This window comes from Aphelocoma coerulescens, chromosome 10 (assembly GCF_041296385.1).
Source record: "Aphelocoma coerulescens isolate FSJ_1873_10779 chromosome 10, UR_Acoe_1.0, whole genome shotgun sequence".
Taxonomy (NCBI): Eukaryota; Metazoa; Chordata; class Aves; order Passeriformes; family Corvidae; genus Aphelocoma; species Aphelocoma coerulescens.
The window spans coordinates 13,814,123-13,834,017 of record NC_091024.1 but is presented as its reverse complement, the minus strand read 5'-3'; the positions used below and the strand labels follow the sequence as shown (position 1 = coordinate 13,834,017).

General features: G+C 40.0%; 1 protein-coding gene and 1 long non-coding RNA gene across 6 annotated transcripts in view; both read right to left on the bottom strand.

Annotated features, from left to right (window-relative positions):
- The window catches only part of CGNL1 (cingulin like 1), a 55,535-nt gene extending 53,133 nt beyond the window's left edge, over positions 1-2,402 (bottom strand). Inside the window, exon 1 of one of the 5 annotated variants that reach the window (XM_069025989.1) lies at positions 2,087-2,402. The gene's annotated coding sequence lies outside the window, so the exon portion shown is untranslated. Of the gene's footprint in view, positions 1-1,160; positions 1,249-1,626; positions 1,713-2,086 lie in introns of those variants that run through there. The other 4 variants (XM_069025986.1, XM_069025985.1, XM_069025987.1 and 1 more) reach the window with 4 other exon arrangements.
- A 986-nt stretch (positions 2,403-3,388) lies between these two features.
- Positions 3,389-19,002, bottom strand: LOC138116559 (uncharacterized). Its single transcript, XR_011154203.1, has 3 exons — positions 18,795-19,002; positions 7,071-7,139; positions 3,389-5,435 (listed from the first exon to the last, which is right to left on the bottom strand). It is a non-coding gene; the product is annotated as an uncharacterized lncRNA (long non-coding RNA).
- Positions 19,003-19,895: the final 893 nt, after the last annotated feature.

Below are 19,895 nucleotides of genomic sequence, written 5' to 3'. Positions count from 1 at the left end.
CCTTTTTAGTACTGTCACAACATTAGTTACCTTTGTAGTGTGTATTTGCATTTAGGTGACACTTAGTTAATGTAAGTGGCAGTTCAAGGTGTATGTAAACCAACTACGAATACTTTTCCTATGATTGACATATTTCAGAAACACCTCTAACTTGTAAACACACACATGTAAAAATATCAGTCCCTTTATAAGATACTTCATTTGAAGCACTGCATTTTTGTTTATCTCAGATTAATTTAAAAAAAAAACATTAATATTAAACAACAAACTGTCTGCTAAAAACCATCATCTTCTCTTATGTGAAAGATTATCTTAATACTCTAAGAGAATTTTAACAAAAATTAGAAGCATTGCTTTCCTATTTTACAGTTTTCCATTTTAAAAGTGCAGCTGTCTCAGTATAATTGCCTTCCACAACATAACAAACTTCTAAAACATAATGCTTACTACACAGTTAATCATAGGCTTCAATAATGTATGAAAGTTTTCATTTCAATTTATTATCTTTTTCCAAAGACTGAAGTTCAAACTAACACTCCCAATTATTTAAAAAAAAAAAATCATAGCAACCTGCTAACTTTTACATTAATCATCAGTAACCACATCTGGCTTAGAACACACTGTGAGCATAAGCAAATTTCTCCTGGGTCTAACATGAGAAAAAACCCCAAGACAATTCAATGACTATGACACTTGTAGAAATTATAATTGCTAGTCAAACAAGTTATTACAAACCACCCTTAAAAAGTAAACAGTAGATTGGGTTTGCCATTTTAATTATATTTTTATAGAAGTCTTAAAGTTGTGTTAAAACCACCTCTATAAAGAGATTCATAACTACGAGACATATGACAGTTCTCAGCAGAGGCGTCAGACACTGAATCTATCAAGTTCCCATGGGTGTTCCCATGGTCAAGTATACAAGTCAGGATACACTATGGGGATTTCTAATTCACCTACAGAACTCACTTCTAGGAGTCCACACAAGATAAACACAGTGCAGATGTTCAGAAAAATAGAACAAGAGTTCTCCACTATTTCTGTTTTGATAATCATTTGCCTTGCACTGCAATAGTTTTTTAAAAATGCATGCATGCTAAAAAAAAAGGGAAAGATAAAAGCTGCAACAACGGTTAACTGCAAATCTAATGCAAACTCACCACAGAAGTTTTATCGCAGCACTGATCTCCCCATAAAGTTGTCATCAAATTGGAAGGATATAAATTATATCAGTGCAAAGTTAATTGGAAGAAGAACAAATGGCAGAACTGCCATTCCAAACTTTTCCCATGAAAAAGAACACACACAATGCGGACACACCCTTTCGCAAAAAATACGCTAATTCCCGGAATAAAAGGGAGATGAAGAAGTCAAGAGTGCCCTCTGCCCAGGAATGCCAGGAATCCCCGGAGGAATGCGTGCGAGCAGGCGGTCTCGGCGCCCCGCGGGGGCTCCAGGCCCCGCCCGCCCACCTGGAACCCAAGGCCGGCAGCAGCACCTCCAGCTGCGGCACCGCAGCCGCAGCTCCGGGGCACCCACGGCCGGCCCCGCTCGGGGGAAAGACCCCCGCTCCTGACAGCCCCAGAGACTACGAAGAAGGACTCCGAAGACGGAATCCGATCTTACCGCAGTCTGTTCTCCCGGCAGCTCCCTCTCCCCTCGGCCGCTGAGTTGCCCGCCCCGGGGCGGCCCCGCTCCGCTCGCCAGCGCAGCCCCGAGAAGCGCCCGGGGGAAAGGCTGCCCCGGCACGGTCGGCGCTCCGCCAGTTCCCCGCGCGTCACCCGCCGGTCGTGCGGGGAGAGCCGCCGTGGTCTTTCCTCACGCCCGGGAGGGCCCGGCGCCCTCGGCCTTTGGAAAGGCGCGTGTTTAACGGAGCCGAGGAAAGCAGCGACCCAGGGCGCCTCGGCGCCGGGAGCCACCGCCACAGCCGCGAGCTCCAGCGCACGGCGACGTCCCCCGAGCCCGCGCGCTCCGTCCGGTCGCGCCACAGTCCTGTGCCCGCCCGGCCCCAGCCAACGCGGCAGGGAAAAAAGGGTAACGCGGTGCCCCCCTCAGCTCCCAGACCGCCCGTTGCCGCTCTCCTCACCCGTCCCGAGCCGTTTCTCTCTCGCAGGGGATCCCCGCCAACTCCGCGCCACTCTCCGCCACCCTACCAGCCGAGCTCGCCGCCGGAGCCGAGCGCGCACTGCCCGCCCCCTCCAGCGGGGGAGGGGGCGCCGCGGCCGGGCCGGGGAGGAGCCAGGCGGGGGGCGCTCCCGCAGGTGAGCCCGAGGCTTTCCGCCGCTTTCCCGCCCGCGCGCCCGCGACCTTTGGTCTCCCTGAGGGAGCGCGCGGCGCGCCCGGAGCCCCCCGACAGACACCTACAGCCGCAAACAGAGGGGAAGCCGCCCTGCTCCTCCTCAGCTCGGGCTGCGGCCAACCGCGCCGGGACGGAACGGGGTGGTCACAACAACCCTCTGAAGAGGAAACCCAGCCCCGGGCCCGGGTGCTGTCGGCTCGAGGCCGCCTGACAGTCGGGTTTGTTTTCCCTCGCCGTGTGGAGGCGGCTGGCGAGCCGCCCGCCCGGCGGGAAGGGCTGAGGCGGCACAAGGATGGGGCAGGGCGGGCGCGCCCTTGGGCGTGAGGAGGAGGTGAGGGAAGCGCAGAGAGCGGGGCTGCAACGCTCGAACGAGGCACCGTGCCCGTGCTGCTCCCAGAGCAGCGTCACAAGCACCTCTGGGCACACCTTGGTGCCTCGGGCACTTTGGGTGATTTCCACACTGTCTTCAGCTAGACTAGATATATCACAACACGGTGATTCCAGAATATTCTGCACGTAGAGTGGGAACTGAACTGCTGCCATACTGCGGCATGTCTCTCTCCCTGATCCATCAGTGAAGGAAAGGTAGGTGGTACCGACTGGGGCTTTACAGGGGTCGTCCAAAAAACCCAAAAACCAATGCCTACAACCATGTCACAAGAAATGGGCCTCAGACACTTTTTTCCATGCTTATAAGTTTCTCAAGGTTTGAACAACATAAACCAAGGATCATTGTCAGAAGAAAGGTTATAGTGAATCTACAGGGGGGAAAAAAACACAGCAAAATGTGATACATCCTTGTCTACAATAGAAAAATGCTGGGCAGTGAACATGAGAAGGAAAAATTTAGTATATGAGTCATGAAAGCCGTGTCAAAGTTGTTCAACAGGAGGAGCATGAATAGGAACACATCCTCTTCTCAAATCCAGCGGTGCTGGAGGTCACTGCCCAAATTTCTGTCAGAGCTGCTCTGATACCTGTTACACGTCTGTGAAAACAAGCCCAGTAAGCAAACACTACTGTGTATATATATATATATATGGAATCTTATATAATTGTATTAATTTTCTGTAGAGAATGGCCCTGTCTTAATTAGAATGTATGAACAGAAGAGATTCAACTAGAAAAGGCAGTGTTCCAAATACAACATCAATATTAACACTGCTGGAACACTGTATCCAGCTTTGGGTTCTGTGTTGGGGAAAAAAAAAAGGTAAAGTTCTCACAAATTCACACCAGAAAATTAAATGCAGTCGAATAATTTTTAAAAAATATGTATATTGGTAGTATTACAAGTCAGTATTCCAAAAGGATCTATTGATTCTTCACAAAACAGTCAAAAGCAAAACAAGGATAGAGAGTAGTGTCTGACAGGAACTGCTTGTGGTAAAATACTATACGGCTGGTTACTCAGTAGAAAGAACTGTAAAGTGTAGGAATTGCACCAATTATAAACTAAAGAGGCAGCTAGTGAGGTGTTTGCAGACAACTGACTGTTTGCTGAGAGGATGGAAGTACTTGGTGTGACAGGATCTATAAAGACTTCTGTTGCGGACTTCTGTTGCATGTCTACATAAAGCATTAAGTTGATTCTCCCTCACAATGGTTATTGAGAGGAAAGTCATAGATATATGGAGTTTTCTGCCATTAGTATTAACAAAAAAGTGTTTATGAGACAGAACAGCCCAAATTTGTGCTGCCATCTTGATCTTCTACATACTTTACCATTTAACATTTGCTTTTCATATGCATTTTTTCCACATAACCCCATAATCTTGGAACTGTTTAGGTAAAAGATGCATATCATTTGCTTAGCTCCTTTCCCTGTAGTTTTTAAGAAAGCACATGAAGTTTATCCCGTCACCCCAACTGAAAAAACTGGGAAACAGTGAATAGAAAAGAAAGTAATTAAACTTTTTTTTCCCCTCAGTTACATGAATTACGTGACAACATTTCAGTTGAACTCACAGATATTATACAGACATTTGTAAAGGCTGTATTTTATTACAATTAGAGTATTAAGAAATTTGCTGACAGTTTGTTCAGCCTCATACTGTAGTTTTGTAACATGTGAAAGAATTGCACTTAATAGAAAGCAAAATGCTTCATTAAAGATGTGTATACACCTTTAATTTTCACATTGTTGTTAGAGGTTAATGAAAACAGTATTAATCAATGATGCTGTACAATAATACATTTCCATTGCATTTAGAAGCACATCAGAAAAAGGAAAAAACATAAGATTAATTTCTTGCTGAAACAACCAGGCTATGATGACTACTGGTCATTACTATATAGTCTATAATTAATTTTTTTTCATTATATACCTCTCAGGTAACAGCTCAGGAGACAATTCAGTTGCTCTCTGTCATGCTCAGCATTAAACATCTCAAAAAACTGTTCTCTTGTTCTGTGCTGAGTTTCAGAAAAATATGCCAAGGCATTTTTCTTTCTTTTATTTCTTTCTTTCATTTTTTTTTTTTTTTTGTATCAAAGATGGGGGGGATGAAAAAAAAGAAAAAGGTGGGACAAGCACAATTGCTAAAGTACTTTTATTGGCTGTGAGCATCCACACCAAAGAGTTTTGACTGGATTTTCACAAGCTCTATCCTATGCTTCCTCAAAGCTCTATCCAACACTTCTTGAGCCTTCAAGGAAAGTTTATTTTGAACCTTTGAACCTTTAATACTTCATTAAAACTGTAGTTTAAGTCAAACATTTTGTCAAACAGTTTCTTACATATCTTTGGCATTCGCTAAACATGAGTTTTACAAGTACTTGGTTATACTAATGCTGCAAACATGAATTGTTCAGTAAGAGCCATAGTCCAGCTGGAATACTGCAAAAGTACAAGGTTATCCAGTGAGGTAAGAACTTTTTGAAGGAATGTGTACAAACCCAGCAATAAGCTAAAATTGCACTGAGGACAGACTGAGGTCATATACAGAATATCTTCTCTGTGCAGGCTGCCATTTCCTTTCTCACCCCTCATCCAGCTATTTTTCTTTTCCTTGCTTTTAAGTGAAGGTTTTGGTCCTTGTTTACAAAACTGGCTCGGCACAATGATTGATGTCCCTCTGTTCAGGCAGTGTATTATCAGGCAGTTGTGTAACACGATACAAAATGGAGTTTGCAGCTAAAGCAAAAACAAACAGTAATGCCCTAGCAGCCTGTGCTGTAGATTAATTCCAGCTGCTGGCTACTCCAGCACACCTCGGGAACTGAGCAGCACTCCTGCATTCATTTCTGCTTGTGCAGTGAGTCCCACTGTGTTGAAAGGCTGGTGTACTAGAGCTGTGCTTGGCTCCTAGCAAGATGCACCTCTCTCTCTCTGCTCTTCCACTACATATTTAACTGAGTTTTGGCACTTTGTTATAGTCCCCGATTTCCTTTTCAGGAAAGGATCTAATCCAATAATCACAGTAGAAAGTAGGGGGAAAAAAAGTCTGGTATATAATTCCATTGAAGCACTTTTTCTGACTTGTCTTTTACAATATATGTTGGAAATTTTCTTTATTATCAAAGATTAGATGTCTGTTGCTTAAGAAATAACAGTTACCCTTCTTACAACTGTATTCAGTAAGCTACTAAATAGATATTTTTATCTTACTTCTTATTATAATTTATTTCTTATTTCAAGAAACATAATCTTAAAAATTCAGGTCTTTCAGAGAAGGAGATGAGGTATTTGAAGAAATGTAATTGTACACTCTTATCAGATGCTTTTTAATGTATGATCTCTGGTTTTTCCTCATAAGACAACTAACCAAAAAAGGTGGCCTTTCATTTTCCACCTTTCTTATATTCTGCACCCCCCCGCCCCCTTTTCACAGTGGACCTTCTCTCTCTCCTCTTTCTTCGTCTTCTCTGTCTCTTCCTCCTTCTTCCCCCCCTCCCTCTTTTTGTTTGGGGGTAGCCCATCTTTTACATTTCCCCCATTTCTCTATTCTCTCACGTACAGCTGTCAAACAAAGTACTGCTGACAGAACCCAGAGCACGGGGTTCTCTTTACCTCTAACCCTAGCACACAGTGTGCTCTAAAACAGCCTGAATAATCCTAGCCATTAGGCCTAGCCATATACTCAAGAACATATTTACATTGCAGGAGAATAAGACTTATTAAATAAAAGGTATAAGAAGATTAAATTGTAAACCAAGAGTTCAATATTTTCAGATCACTTCAACACTGGAAAATACTTTATATTAGCTAATGCATGGTAAGGAAAAACTTAGGAAATGAAGATTTAAATTGTAACTTGTCTTCAATTGAATTTTATTTCATTTTGGTTAGCTCAAGTTTACAAATACTCTTCATGTTGAATTTAAGACTGTACAATTATTAACCTTACTTATGCACATAGAAATCAAGAGTGAGATGAAGGTACCATTGACTTTAAAAGCTGCTGAGGGGAAAACACATGCAACACAAAGTTTGATCGCAAATAATATGATACTTGCAATATTCATTTAAGAAAAAATACGCAGTCAAGTAATTAAGTAATTAATACTGATATGAATTTTAAGTTGAAGATTTTGGACACTATTCAGCATCTAGCCACAATGAGGCTTTCTGATCTCCCATTCTTCTCCTTGAACAACTTTTGGCTGAATCAATATTTCTTCCTTCACCTTAGTGACACAGCCTTGCTCCCACTACTCTTATTTCACTAATCCTAGCAATGAAAAAAGTGTTTTTCCAGGAGCCTGCAAAAAGCCTAAGTACTACCAAATGCACCTACATTAAGCTTCCAGAAACCATTGTAGTTGTTACCTGCTCAGCTGTGGTCTGTGCAGCTCTCCTTGGCCAAGCCCGGGCTGCTGGGATTTAGCTGTGTCCAGGCTGCAGGAACAAAATTATTTTTTAAGAGTAGCGTAGTCTGAGCCTCTGTTTCCACAAATACATAAAGTTAGTAATTTGTTGGCATTATCAATGTATTTATTTGAAGAAAGCTTAAAGGGTATATTGTTTCAGTCATTGCAGATGTAAATATTCTGTGATATTAATTTATCACAGAAATAGTAATGTAGGAACTGAAATGGCTTTTATGCTCTTTATGCATGTAGCTCTTATTTATTTCAATAGAGAGGTGAAACGTTGAATTACCTGGGTCTAAACCTAAGCATCACTATCCCAAGTAAAAATTAACTCTTTTTTTCTTATAGGCATGCATGGATGTCTTAGTCATTATGGTTTAGGGTTGGTTTTTTTTTTTACTTTTGGACAAAGATAAGGAAACGTTTGTGAAAGCCTAAAGCAGTGCCCGATCCAAGCCCTTTCTCCTGCTGAGTTTGGGGGGGAATGGCCGCGGTCCTTTTGTGCTGTGGGGTAATAGCACCACCTGGTGGCCTTGGTAATTGTAACAGTTTGGTGCTTTGATACACTCCCGAGTAGCTTGAAAATAAAAGACCGGGGAAAAGGATCATCTTTAAGATTTTTACGTTTGTTTTTATTTCCAGCCACTTTTCTTAATTGGATGAGGAAACCATTTAAACAGTTTCGTGAAGCAATATTTTTCGAAGAGATGTAAGAATTTTAGTAATGTCCAATTACTTTAAGAATCGACTTACAGATACTAAACCTTCTCCTTGAAAGAAAATCACTCCTTATTCACCTGCAGTAACTTAGCTACTGATGCATTGAAGACTTAAGAAAATAACTGTATCTTGTGAATCTAGGCAAAACACGGAAAGACAACTTAAAGACAGGTTTTAGAGGACTGGAGTTTTCAACGTTAGAATGTGCATGTGTATAATAAGCATTTCATGGACAATTAAATTTTTTTGAGATTTTTAAGTTCCACATATGAACTAAGTACTCAATTTTCACAACTCTTATGAAAGAATTGAACAAACAAATCAAATGAACTCAGGGGAACTAGTTCATTGTGACCTTTACCATGGTTTGTTCCTCACTTTCCTTTGAAAATAACCAACTGTATTTTATGTGTTTCCATTTCATATCCCACAGCCTTCCATTAGTTAAAGAGAGGAAGCATACAGCCTAATTATGAGTCGGTACAAAATATATAAGGTATTTTAAATCCTCAAATATGGAGGCTTTGGTGATGCAATATATTCTCTTTGGCACTAATGCAAAGTCTGCTCATTTTTACCAGGAGAGATATGTTCATATAGATCTGACAATATGCTGATGAACTAAACTGCTACTCCAGTTTTCAGTTAATACTGTTTTCTTTAAGAAGAACAACTCTTCCTGGTTAGTGTTTTGTGACTGTAGAGGGTGCTCTTAAAATACTGGAGATGGTAATAATATATGGGAATCAGTTTCTTTTTCTGTAAAGCTTATCAGTGTTAGGATGTTTATATTTAGCAAAGAACATTGTAGAGCTAGTGTGTTTTATTTTTGATGTGGGCAAGAGTCACTATCCACGTTTGCATCCAAAAACATCCCTGGAAACTTTTCTGGATTTAGTTTATTTTTGCAAGTATGTTTCTGCCAAACAGTGATAGTATCTTCTGAGAAAACTATTGATGAGCTCTAAAACAAGTTGAAATAAATACTAAATAGAGTGTATTTTTAGTTGCAAGGACATTGAGAGTTGAATAAGAGCTTATTGTCCCAAATAAGCCATTTAAATATTTTAAAAAATATCTTTAGTTACATGAAGTTGATGCTTCCACATTGTGCTATCTGGTATTGGGAGGGATTTAACTTTATTTTACTTCAGTTTGTCTGTAGTTTTATTGATTGCCTTACCACACTCCCAAGCTATCTGTTTTCTTATACTTTTTAAATTGAATTAGCAAGTGAAAAAAAAATCCTAGATACAATAGACTGAACCAAAAATATATCCTGCTATACTCTTCTCTCAACAATACAATATTTTTTTAAAATATAAAATTTTATATTCCCCTCAGTACAGCCAAGAAACAGTTGAGTTAATTCTGTGTGCTTAAGAAATGTTGTTTCTTTCCAGTGAGAGTGGAGTCTATAAACTTCAGAAAGATAAGAATTTTGTTTTAAAAATCAGAACTGCCCATTTTAAAGCAGTGTAAGGAGGACTAACATTCCCTAGGTCAAGACCTTTACTGTGAGACCAGGATGAGTCTACGGACCTGTGCCAGCCCTGCTCTGAGTCCAGGATTTGGGGAGGTGTGATCCTTGACTGACCGGGCTGTCAAAAACCTCTGCCGGAGCTGCACTGCAACAGCAGAACTGCCCGTTGTCCTAAGAGGTCATTATACGGGCGGGAGACGAAACATACTACAGAAGCAGGGTTTTCCCAGTTCAGACTTTTCTTAACAACAGCTACTCTGCTTCTTACACTGCATTTATATACTTACCCTGAGAAGGTACTCTTAGATGCGAACTCAGTCTATTTTCTCAGACTTTACCAGTTATCACTCACTTGAGATTCAGTGTCACAAAGGCTGTGACTATTCACTTTTACAGCAGCTCTACTGTAGGCCCAGTTCAGTGCATACAAGTCAGTGTAGCTTGTTTTGCCTGGGGAAGCCCTCTGAGCATTTTTTGGCCGATTTCAGCAGCATCTATTCTAGGGAGACTTTGCCAAGACCACTACATTAGGAAACCTTGCAAGCATAGACCAAGCTAATAGCTGTTTGCTGGCTTCTGTTGAGATGGACTTAACCTGTTCCAATCTCCATCTTCCACATCAAATTCATCACTAGCAACTTGCAGGTTAGAGCATGTCCCTGGGTCATACAAAGGGGAATTGACATTACCTAGGACTGTGACTGCAGGCTTGCTGTAGTCAAATGAAAATCTCTCTTTGTGAGAGCTGGAAAAAATTTACTATCCCCACACATCAGGCAAATCTCTTCAACAGAAGAAATGGTGCTGCCTGAGGTCTGATAGTGGAAAATATTTCTGTTGCAAGTCATGTAATAGGGGAACGCAATGATTGGCCAGAGACAAGGATTTTGTCTCATAGAGCTCTCCCTCCTCAGGCTTAAGTAGTGATTTGACCAAACAAAACCTAGGCCTCTTTCAACCTTAAGTACACAAACTATTAAGACAAATAGTCATGCTTAGTTCTCTTTCCATCACAGCATTTCTGGTGGGCAGTGTTTTCACTTCCCTAGGAGAAGTGTTTCCCCTAAACATCCCTAACACTGAGGTTCTTCAAATGGAAAGTTAGAAATGCAGATCTTATATGCTCAGAGTCAAGACTTGAACACAGACTCCCTCCTCTCTTCACTGAGCTATTAGATAAAACAGATAATACTTTTCCTCCCATTTTGTAAGAAAAAGTTGGCATAAATTTTTAACCCTAGGAGAGAGTTCAGGAATGTACTTTGTAGATTTTCACACCTCTGCAGCTCACATTAAAGGACCAGAATATCAGAAACAGATGGAATTCAAGACCCATCATCTTTTCTTTATAATGGCCAGTCTGGATGTAACTTACCAACTTTAGTCATTCCTGTAGTGGATTCTCTTTTCCTGAAGTGTGAAAAGACCAATGCATTTCATTCTGGGTTGGAGACTCCACTATACAGCAAATATCACAGTACCTGTAAGCTGTAGCCACTTACAAAAAATACCCATCACATTCTATATTGAGTCTGCCTTTACTGGTTCACTTTTTACAGTGCATTCTACAATTCTAGAAAATCTTAAAAGCTCAGGAAAAAAAAACCTTGCATTGTACAGTACTTGCATATTTCGAGCAGTGAAAGCTGTAAATGATGCACATGTTGGAATGACAATAAGACAAATAGAAGCTTTCATTGGGAAAATGCAAACCAGAAGACAGATAGTTTGTTTTCCTTTAGGCAATGCATGAATGCAAACATTTAAACTGGAGAAACTCCCCTTTCCTTCTGTGGCCCCTCTGAGTCATTACATTAATTACTTGGAACTATTTACCTACTTCCCTTCATTTAGGCCCCAGGTGCAGACACTGGGTGCAGAAAATTATTTTCATTCTTTTTTCTGGAGTGAAAAAACAATATATGGAAACACGCATTTTTTCCTCTCTGAAATCCATGAAGGTGAGAAGGGATGACATCCTCATACATATATTGTGGTTGTCTGTATTTTCATACCCTATAGCAAAACACAAGAGTGGTAGGGGGTGTCAGTGATGTTTCTTTTTTGAGGTACAGTGAAAATATTTGTTTCATTTTGTTGCAATAGCAGGGGCAGCTGGCAGTGTTTGCACTTATGCATCTTCTAGTACTTCACTGAAGGGATACCTCTAATTCTTGAAGAAAGACAAATATCTCGGTTTGCAAATGTGCTGACCTACGCTTATGCAGTGGCTTTGACAGCCTCCTTCTGTGATCAGGGTTACCCTGTCTTTGAAATGTGTCCTTATCCAGCCACATCCAGGCATACACTTTTCCATATGTGAAACTAGAGAACTAATGGAGGCATTAAATATTTAGAAAATAAACAATCTCGTTAGAAAATTTTTAAAAAATCATAGCAGAGGATCAAAACTTAAATTTCTGAATTGGCAGCAAAGAGGTTCAGTTTCAATATCTACAGTTCTTCTTGGCAAGATAGCAATGTCTCAAAGCTCTTGCTTAGAGTTTCATTTCTAACTTCCCTCTGGGGAAAAAGTGAATTAAACCTTTTCTTGTGCTCTTACGGAGATGTTCTTCTGCTCGTCATTATTTTGTAATGCAAACTCAGATTGTGGGACATGGGCTGTATAGAGATCTTTAAATAATAACTAACAAAATCAATGGCTATTTTCACGAAGTGTAGTCAGCTTCTCCCTTCCTAATAAATAAGTATTAGTCAATCCCAGGGTAGCCCAGGTCATCAGGGGGTGGCTACCGAGTCTGGCTCCCCCTGTCACAGCTGCCTGGCAGTGGGCCCACCCTCGGGAACAGCCAGCTGGCTCTGCTGTGCATTTCAGCTTCCTCCAAGTTTGCATGTGGACCTGTGAAGCAGCTGAGTGTATTTTGCCTGATCGGCTTATTTGTTGTCAATCCAAAGAGTTTTCCCATTGCCATGAGTGCTGATGATGCAGTCAGTTTTCAGTATGGCCCCTCTGCTCTGTCATTTCTGCTGCTCTGCACTGGCTCTTCAAAAGATCAGATCTGTTTCACAGATTTTGCTTGTTTTCAAGTCAGTTCAGCACTTCTCTGTTCTGATATGGCTTGTCCAGATGCACAAGTTTCTTTTCTCAATCTGCCAGCTTTTGGCCCCAAGCAGACTCAAACTGTGAGAAAAACGAATCCTTCCTCTACTTTCTCTTGTATTCCAGCTGAATACCTGTGAAACTATGCAAACTATGGGGTGACCCTTCATTTAGAAGATCTTGTTAGAGCATAGATGTGCATGTTTATCATTAATGACACATCTCAAACTTTACTCAGAAATATAACTTCCTCATAGAGCTGTGAGCAGTAACAATGACAACAAAAGCAACATCTTCCACATTCATCCTCTGATGTCAAAAGAAGGGCATAAGTAGCATCTCTTATAGAAACAGAACTTTAAATTCTAGGGTCTAAATCCATGTGTTCAAGGATTTTCAGAGGCAATTTTAGGATTAATTAAGGAGAGTAACTTCAGAATAAAAAAAATATTTTCTAAAACTTCTTTTTTTAATTAAAAAGATGATGTATACCCAAAGTATGCAGCACTTTCCATTCCCAACTAATAATCAAGTATTTTTCTGAAAAATAAAGTTACTTGACCTAGTGAACATAAGAAGATGATATTGTAATTCATTTAACTATTTAGTCATATTTTTAATCCCATCAGATTAATGTCCTGTTGCATTTAGCTACCTGGATGAGGGAAGGAGATATTTTTAAAACCCTGTTTTAATATCTGATCTTTTTTATTGTATGCTGTTTTCTTATTCAATAGGACAGCAATGAAAACATTGGTACTGATACTCATTGCTTTATGCAACCTCATGATCTTAGTTACTTTCTGTCTCAGCTCAGTAGCATGAGTTTTCACAAATCTGGCATAACAAAAGTCTCTTCAGATTGTTTCTAATCACTCTCAACATCTGGAATTTTTATGTGATTGCAGCATGCTTACTGAGATGTTAATTTGAATGAGGAAAAATGGTCCATTCCCAGATTTCGATATCCAGTGGAGATGAATTTAAGACCTTGCCATGAGTCAGTGGTGGCCTTTCTAAGATGGGTGCCTGCTAAGTGCAAGACAGATCATTTCTCCAGCTTCAACACTCCTCTCACATTTAAACAATGGTATTCACAGGCATAGAAAGAGACAGTCAGCTGTTAGAGCAGCTATTTCCATTCACCTCAAAAAAAGAGTATCAGGTGCAGCCATGCCTATTGGATAGATGCTTAAATAACCACTTAGATGCAGGAGCCATGGCCATCATTATATCTTCATGTTGAATACTTCCTCATAAAGGCACCAACAAATTTCATTCAGTGCTCTTCCAAACCACACTATGTAGTCATCTTATTCCTTATGAATTATTTGTTTTTCAGCTGTACTCAAATTCAGCTGCTTTAATTGATTGTTCATGACCTTCCAAATCCTGTTGCAGCTTGTCAAGAACTTCTTCCATGAGCATAGTCCCTGTCCACAGTTCGCACACTCAGATTTGCTGGCAGGTAAATTTATTATGACAAACCAAGTCAGGATGACATCTGAGCATGTGTCCAACCTAGGTGGACAGAATTACTCAGATACTTGAAACTACTGATTCTATTCCTGCAGAAATACCTTCTTTAAATGGGGCTTTTATCACCTGTAAGGATGGACAGCTGCTGAGATAAAAAAAAACAAAACCAAAACCCTCTGGTATGGAAATCTGTTTTACATTCTCTTAATGTCCAATACTTAACTAATTCTACCTATACTGCATTCACACATTCTGAATCTAATTCCTATTTAATATGATGTGTAAAAACTCAGGATTAATATGGAAGTGTAAAAAGTAAGTATATCTGGGAAAGAAAATTAATTTTAAATTGTAAAGTTGTGCTTGAGAGTTAGTGTTTACACTATGCCCAAAGTCTATGTGATTCATGATTATTCCTGCTATTTCTGATTTTTGCTTCAAATGAAATTGGGTTGATTATGAAGAATGTTATTAAATTCTTCTGTTTATTTATAAAGGAAGTTGGAATTTTTGGAGGATGTAGAGTGTGATCACTATCATGGTGTTTGAGGGCAGGGAGCTAAAGAGTCTGAGAGATCTCTCTCATAAATACAGTGTTCTTCAGGCACAAAGACTTGGGAAGGAAACAATTCCTTCTAATTAGGAAAGTAATTTTAAGCAGAAAAATAGATGTAAAAGCTTAGGGACTGTTCTTGTCAGAGAGAGATGTTTCCGAGAAGAATTAGGGCAATAGAGGATTATTGTTTTGTTAAGCCTTTGATTGAGATCTCAGACTTTCATCAGTTCTGTAGCAATGCAAGCAAAGAGATCTAAGGCTCAAACTCATCTCCAGAAAAGAGATCTTGGAGAAAGAAATTAAAATAAAATAAAATAAAATAAAATTTTAAAAACCCCTCAACCCAGACTAGGATTTAACTTTTGGGTATTTATAACACCCAGTTTATTGCCAAAGGGAAGTTTTTCTGTCATCACCCTGTTACTTTTGAAAGCAAAGGGAAAAAATGTTCCTTTTGATTTCTCAAAACGTTGTGTTAGTTACTTGAAAAATTCCAGACCAAAGCATGAAAGATCCTTTCGAGGAAAACTCCAAAGTTGTTGTTTAGAGGCTGCCCTGAGTATAGTCAAGATTAAAGCCCTTAATGAAGGCAAAGCTTACTTATCTGATCAGATTTTAGCATAATGGTCTAGCATGTGATATTATTTTGTATAAGTTACATAACTTTTTGTTTAAGAGCATACTTTACTTTCAAGCAGCACAAACAACATTTTTAACCTGTTCAGATCCTTGAGAAATGCACACAGATTTGAAGAAAAAAATTGAATATTTGTTAACAAAAGAAAATCATTCCTTTCTGTGACTTGGTTAAGATGAAAGCAAGACAGGAAACTAATAAAAGGGATCAGAGGACCTGGAAATAAATGTTGACAGGCTTGTGCACTGGCAGTTTAAAATCACATGTTGTTAAGCATTAGCTTTCTGCTTAAGTGTTTGCCCACATGATTGCCTTTCCCTAGGCAAGTCTAGAGATTACCCACAACTCATTTGTGTTTGCAGGTTTTCTGTGAGTATGTGTGGGTACGTCCTACCATTTATCAGCCACAATGCACTGAGGTCACAAGTCCCCTGCCTCATTTAAAGACAGTGAGCCAATTGAAAAACAACTCCGTTCTCCCTAGGAGCATCTGGACATCTGGTGCAGGAGCAGTCTGCTTAATTTTGAAACAGACTGATCTGGGAAGAAACTAGGCAGTCAGACAAGAAGTAGGTAATAAAACCTTGGATATACAGAGTCAGAGTTTTCCTGTTTTGACAATAGAATTTGTGATTACAGCTTAAAGCTTTTTAGGGTTTCTCACACACTGAAAAATAAAGTTTAAAACTTACAGTATTAAATAGTGGGTCAAGAAAAACAAAAGCATGACCCTACACCTCTGTGGAAATATCTCAGGGCTTCATTAAATCATCAGCTGAATATTGAGTGCTGATAGACCCAGCACACAGTGATGTAAGAGCATTTATCATCAGGGTGCTTGTTACTGTCAGAAAACAAAGACTGAGAAGGAGAGAAGGTGGTTGCTTGGCTCCTTATGTGCCCAATATAATGCAATCTGTCACATTAAAGAATTGTTCATAAGCCACAATGCAGGCTCACAACAACTGCCATTGCACTACCTACAGGCATAGCATGAGTGTGGCTGGCGCTGGCTGGTGTCACGCCATCCATCTCACCTTTTGCATTGCCATGAAAATACAGTGCTAATTCCTGCACTTCAGACTGCTTTTTGCTAAAACATTTCCTTCATTAAGTTTTTCACTAATCCATTCATCCATTGGCACGGGGAAACTGCTGTTGCATCTTGAGAAAAATGCCATTATGTACAGCCTTTTCCACACCAAGGAACTGCTTGCTATACTTTCACTCATCTTTGAAAGGGAAATAGTCACTAAAAATTTTATATTTGAATGCAAATTTCAAGAGTTTTGTTCAAAATGGTCCTCCAGAGAACACACTGAAAACAGTTTCTCTTGGGGAAGCAATGGATAAGCTTTCACCAGCACTAAGAATACAAATATTCATCACTTCTATAGCCAAGTAAATGATCACTATTTTGTGACACCATATACTCAATCAAAATAAAATTACTGTTAGTTTTCTTCATTATTTCTTTTTCCTCCTCAAGATGTCGTGTTCCCTGTTGAATATTACATTTATTCTGGTTAACCAGAAAACAGTAGAGTTACCCAGCTGGGAAAAAAACTGCATTGCCAAATAGAAGAACACTGTTCTACTGCACCATGATCTCCTACTGATGTAAATAATAGAGTCGAATGGATACAGCACTCTTCTGTCAGCTTAGTGCTACAAGTTCAAACTTCTACATGAGGAAAAGGCCAAAATAATGTTTAAAGAGTACTCCTTAAAACTAACTTTCCTTTCTGTCATGTAAACGAATTAATTTTTTGTTATGTTCTTAACTAACAAGGTGGAATGAGGCATTGTAAAGCTCCTCCTACCACATTTGTACAGTGAAAGAATAATGCCCAACAAAGAAGTGTTTCTGCTGTTGAAAGAAGGGAGGGAAAAAACCTAAAACCAACATGGAGGCAGAAGAAATTAAGTGTCTCTTTTCCTCCCTCTTTTCCAGCTGTACAGGGCTCAGTGATGGAAAGAGAGCACCACATTCAGTTACTTCCTTCCACAACACACCAAGAAGCAGAGTAGATGATTTTGTTGTCCAGTTGCAGAAACAGATGTGGTTTGAATTTCTATGCACATGGGCCTGAGTGCCTATGCAGACTGAGGTATACGTACCCTGCTTATTTCCACATGCTCATACTTGATTGAGAAGGACTACCTGTAACTTTTTCAATCACCCACAGCCTGTAAGCTGCTCAAGCGTAGCTCCAGAGCCAGGGTTATGCTTTGTCACCAGGAGAAAGGCTGTGATAATGCATGATTAATCCAAATCCCTGAGAAGAAGCAAGACAGCTGGGACTACTAAACCTGGCATCACTGGTTTGTAGCGATCAAGTTGTGCAGTGGAGTAGGGAGACACCTGGAAGCCATTTCCTGCTTGTGAACTGTTTTCCCTCCCCCTTCCTCTCAAAGATAAGTGTATGCCATGTGGCTTTTGGCCACAATGAGTTTTTTGGAATTTGTAACATCAGGAAGGTTTGCTTTAAAGGCACAAATCCAGGTCTTGCCTTGAATACAAAACTTCAAAAGACTGTTTTTTCCCCTATCTATTGCTTCCCCTCCTCTCCCCCCAGTCTCTTCTGACTTCAAACTTCTCCAGCTCTGAAAAAGTCTTTGCAATTTCATCTTGAAACTGGTAAATGAACTTTAACAGACTAGAGACTGCTTAGGTACTGGCCTGAGTTTTTCCACTGCCAAAGCCACTGATTGTTGCTTTCTAACCATACTTTGCTGAGATACAACAGGTTAAGATGCACACACCCCCACCCTTAAGTACTTGAAGTTTCCTTGGCTTCACAAAGTAAGCACATATTTTGTCCATGAGCAGTATCTCTTTTGTCAGTTAGGTTTCTCTTGTGCATTGTAAATCTTCCCAGGAGCCATCTCCTAACTTTTTTTCTTATTATTACTTATTTTATTTTGTCTCTGGCAATGTTTCGTTCAACAGAGTGGTCTCGCTGTTTTAGCCATTGGGCAAGATGTTGTTTCCCCTAAAATCAACAGGAGCCACCAAATTCTAAGATACTAGAATTTTTCACCTCTTTTCTTTAAAACCACTGAAGACTAGAAACATGCAGTGCTTCACTAGTTTGAAACTGCTCCAGCCTTCTCTTGATATTTTTTATGGAGCTGTTGGTCTTAGAAAAACTAATGGCAGAGGTGGAACACTCCTGTATTTCTGACACAACAACCTCCAAATAATTAATTTTTTTTGTTAAAAAAAATCCTAGTGTTCATAACTGAAATCTAGAAGTTTTTGAAAACAAATTCAAAAAGAGAGCCGAATTTTAGTAGGCCAAAAAAAATGGTTTTGTGAAATCTCTTATAAAATGTCCCTCAAATGGTCTTCAAAGCTTTGAGAAAATTATACCTGAATTTGTTTCAATGTACGAGTCATTAGCATTATGTTACTATACTGTGGCATTAGTTGTAAGATTTTACTAATTGAATTTCATCTTTTAACCAGTAATCCATAGCTGCAAAGTCTGAATGCCGACTTAGCCTCCAAGTCTTGCTGGAGAAGTAGGATTTGACAGGGAAGTCACACTCTCCCTCTTAAGAAATAGAAATGGTAAGATAAAGTGGTCAGCTAACAGCAGGGGCTGGCTCCCACCAAAGAAGCTAAACATAATATTACAGCCAGTATGGCAGAGGCCTCATCATCAGCCAGAGCCCTGTCCCACAACACCAGAACAAGAGAGTAGGGGAGGCAGCAGGGGTTAAGCAAAATCCAAGTACCAGGCAAGTTTGCAGTGGCAAGGCAGGTCCAGCATCAAGGTAGGCAGTCTGCACGGAGAGTCAGCTCATCACAGAGAGTCAGGAATCATCAGGCAGGACTATACATATGAAAGGAAGCTGGAAAATCAGCCCAGCTCATGATCTGGTCAGCAGGCTCAATGGCCAAGCACAGGCACACCTAAAATGTGGCTCAGGTAAAGACTAAACATCCATGGCTGAGCTTAAATTAAGCCCCTGGGCCCATGGGCAGGGGTGTGGGTAGAGGCCCCAGGTGAGGTTGGTCAGGGCTGTTAAACCCTATTGGTTCACTCAGGCCCCCTGACATAAGTCAGTGGAACATCCAGACTCATATTTTTATGCATAAGCAAGAAAAGAGGAGAATTATGATTGTGGTTTGACCTGTGCTGCGTTTTCTGACCCCCGAGTGCCTGATTGCTCAACCACGGTATTACAGTAATGCTGTGTCTACTCATAGTTTATATAAACACAGAGTATGTTAAACAACTGACTTATGATGTGATACTTTTGTTTCCACTGAATTCTAGGCCATCTGTGTACTAAAAAATCTCTAGACTTGGAAAGATCTGATCTATTCAGTTTTTTCACTAAGTAGTTACAGATACTACCAGAGTATTCTGTATGTATACTTTGACATTTATATTTCATTCATTTTCTCATTGCAATTAAGCATCTGTTGGATCCCCAGGCTTGGTTGATACTTCTGTACTTTTTAAATGTCTTCTTTGCTCATCTTAAGTCTTTAAAATTCTTTATTCATGTGCTGTTCAAATTATGAAAATTAATGCAATCTTGAAGAATTAGAGCTGCTATAGCAGAGTTTCAGGTCACCTGATTTCTGAGAAACAGTTTCATCCATGTCTATTGACAAGCAATGTTTTCTTTTTCATCTTTCCTAGCTGAGGTAATACATATTATTATCTCATATTCTGGGACACAGAGCAGGATGTCAGCAGCATTGCAAGATACAATTCTAACAGGCAGTCAGAACTTCTTGGAATAACTCCTGATCGGTATTTTAAGTGTCCAGTTGGCAAACTGTGTACCCCACTCTGTAATTTAAAAGTGCATGATTCTCCTGTT